Source organism: Cupressus sempervirens, chromosome 8 (assembly GCF_028749045.1).
Source record: "Cupressus sempervirens isolate cs-2001-9-10 chromosome 8, ASM2874904v1, whole genome shotgun sequence".
NCBI lineage: Eukaryota > Viridiplantae > Streptophyta > Pinopsida > Cupressales > Cupressaceae > Cupressus > Cupressus sempervirens.
The window spans coordinates 420,816,192-420,820,128 of NC_143125.1; positions in this window are offsets into that span (position 1 = coordinate 420,816,192).

A 3,937-nucleotide genomic window follows, 5' to 3' on the forward strand; every position below is an offset into this window, starting at 1 on the left:
AGCCATACTCGAAATATGTATTTATTACTCCATGATTTGAAAGTAGTATGAGAATAGTGTATTCCCCTAGGTTAAATTCATTGCTAACACTTTTATAGGAGCAATGTATTTACCAAAGTAAGAGATGTTTCCACTGTTAAATGCCCCCAAGAGAAGATAACTCAAGGGAAATATGCACATAATATATACATAGAGAACAAGGGATCTACTAACTTTAGGGATAGTATGATCATTTGATATCAAGCATGAAATATCATCATTCCCAAAAGGAAGTAGAACTACAACACAATGGAATAATGATATGTAAGAATTATGAAGAAGAGTCTTTTGGGACTACCATCATGGAGACCAAAAAGAATCGGTGTCACCATGTCACAAATCTAGACAACACAAGGATACAAGTAAGAATACTGGAACATGTACAACATAACATATAACAATAAATAGAAGTGAGATACAAATAGAAGAATGATATGAAATTTTGATTCCTTTATAATTTTGTGCCAGCAGAGTAATAAAGGTCATCTAAACAAATCTAAACAAAATTATAGAAAACACAAGTATGAGGGAAGCACATAACAACATGCAAACACACAAAAAGATACTACACTAGAGAACTCACTCAAGAATATCTCCCTCCTCCCCTATCTCAGTTAGTAGTATGTAGAGAAGGTCAACAACTTGGAAGAGGAGCAACATCCAACATAGCAAGAACAATAGCTAGGTCTAAAGAATGATCCTCTTAAATTTCATGATGCTCAAGACTATATGTAAGCATAAGTTGTATACAAATCATGTTAGACAAATAAACATTAAGATCAATAATCTCATGCTCATCGCCATCTAATGTATCATATTTTCCAAGATTAATAGCAATAGAATCCAAAATATGAATATCACATTTATCTATCTCATTAGTATGATTAACTTCCTCTACAAATATGGGCTGATGAGAAGCATGCATAGGAAATTTAGCACAAACCTAGCAGTTCTTTTGACATTCACAAGCATGTCACTTACACTTAGTCTTAATATAAATTGTTTGAGAAGAAGAAGGATCAATAACCATAGGTTCCTTACTACTATAAGATGGGTTAATAGGAGGAAAAACAACATGTTGAAAACTAGCAGGAGGAACCACACTTGAAGGAGGGACCACACTAGAAGCATCATTAGATGCAAGAGGTGGGGGACCATTAGAAATAGAAGAATTAGAAGATGTAATGCCCCACTCAGAGATCCTTGGAAAAAAGGATGAAATACAAGCAAGATAAAAAAAAAATTTAAACATGTGTAAGTGTACATGACAACAACATACACAGATCATAAAGATCACAACAGAAGACTGACAATCAACCAAACACCAACAGATCTCCAAATGCCACTACTAACCAAAACATAAACAAGAAAACATAAGAGATCATCCAAGCTAAAAGGCAAATGCTAACTCCTAAAAATTGGCTAAGTCTGAAATCCTAAAGCCCTGAAATTTGGCTAAGTCTAAATTTCTGAAGCCTTGAAATTACCTAGAGTCTTTATCTTGGCCCGTCGAGGTCTGGAACCCATCTCAAAAGACTCGTCACATATATTAAAATATATCTTAAGTATACTTAAATGATATATTTTAATCCCCTTAGGAAATTTTTTTTTAACTAGGAAGGTATAAAACCCAAAAAGGTGTCCAAAACCAACTTTTGAACTTTTCTCTGACAAGCCTAAATAGCCCCTATTTTCTACGTGAAGCCAATAGAGTGATAGTTTTCATGTGAAGATGTGTAGCATGCCACATGAAGAAGTTCATTTTCACACGAGGAAGTGCATTTTTGCACAAGGAAGTGTTTGGTCATACAACCAAGACACCCCAAGACTGGTGTATGGTTTCACGTGAGGAAGTGCCCAGCCATGTGAAGAAACCTACCACACCACGTGAAGACTTGCATCCTCACATGAGAAAGTACAATCTCACACGAGATCTCAAATCAGCATGCAAGAACAAAAACAATAAAAATCTAAGGAAACTATGAAACAAAGTTCCTCCACACTGTGGAGTATCGGATCCACATTTCAAGGCAAGAACACTCAAACCATATCTGAAGGACAGAAAGCTAGAAATAAAATTTGACCATCTAATCATACAACAAAGAAAAAGAACACAAGGAAAACATTGCAGAATACTGAAAGTAACATCGCAATGAACAGAATTAACAAACTAAGTACACGGTTCCTCCCAACTGTCAATGGCATCATAAGACCATCATGGGCCCTAGCCATCCCCCATGCATAACATTCCAAGTCACCAATAAAATCATCAATACCATCATAATAAGGATGTCACTACTAAACATGCTACAACATAAGCATAAAGAAATCTAACATGCTAGAATAAAGCATAAGATAATCCTACAAGTAGATAACATCACCTATCACATGCTAATCATCATAATAAGGAAATGTGTCAAATATAACATCATCTAAACATAATATAAAAGCATCTCAATGAAAGCATAAATCAAAAGAAAGCATACTTTGGAACCCAAAGTGCCAAGTGAAAACATCTAGCAATGGTTGCACTAGAACAATAGACCGTCTCTGTACACCGATCCCTAGTAGTGGTATAGGTAGCTATGCCTCCCAACCATGTGGCACCCATAGGTCCACACCTATCATGCTAATGGAGATAATGATCCAACCACAAACACACACAAAACAAACATCCATGGCTAACACACACACCAAGCAGTATGATGACTGAATCCAAGACATAGACAATGCATAAACTATAGGTCCTAGTCATAAATCTCAATGGGCTACTACATAGGGGCTGACATCATGGAGATTCACTTGGCATCCAAAAGCCCAAGCTCAGATCATGTGTGGTAACACTCTCAAGGGACTCCTTTGGAACCATCACATGAATGCGAAACTTTTCATTATCTTAGGTTTTATTACCACCCAATATTTTATTTAGTTATCACTTAATTAAAGCTTCCTCACCTTCGCCAACTCTCTGGGCACAATGATTACCAGGTTGCAAGATAGAAGCCCCCTCCATATGCTACCCTACCCTACCCATACTCATCCTACAACAAGTGCCTATGGGCATGCATACCCCCATCCCAACCCCAATGATCATAACTTTCAAAAGTACAACAAAATATCAAGACCCGCAAGTCCTTCGACAAATGTACATGCATGTACTCATGTGTGGTGCACCACCATCATGAAGATCATAACACAAGGACTGGATGAGAACACAAAGAGAAAAGTCCCTTAACTGAAATAGAATCAAGAGGACAGGCACAACACTCATCCCAATGCAACATAAAAATACAATAGTGGTTTGAAAGATATCCAAATGGATCATCCAAGTCCATGAACTACATTGTGCCAAGAAAACTCAAGAAAATAGGGCAGCGCGCAAAATGAGGTAAAAACCCCAAAATTTGGAAAAATTTTGAAATTAAAACCCATTTGGCCTTTTGGTGTAAAAACCCTAAAAATTCAAAAATAAATGAATTTAAACACTGTATGCAAAAATGACCAGTATAACGGCTCAAAATCCCAAACCCCCATCCTAAAAACAAGGAAAATGTTCATACCTGACCAAACAGGCAAAACCAGCAAACAGAAATGGAGGGTAACACTAGTTCTCATCCTCCTAACATATTGCTACAAGAAAAAAAAGCTAAAATGGAGTAAAAAATAATAAAATGGGAAGGCCCTACTTGACAACAAAAGGGGCAAAAATCAAAACCCGCACAATAAAATAAATAACCCACCAAATCTACTGAAATTGATGACAAAGCATAAACTCCCCAAGCCGGATCCAACAAGACTAACTTGTTAGAATTCTTTAGAATAACTGAGAGGGGAGCAGGGGGGGTGAATTAGTTATCCAAGGTACAATGATGTCCAATACCAATTTTTCTACAAATCC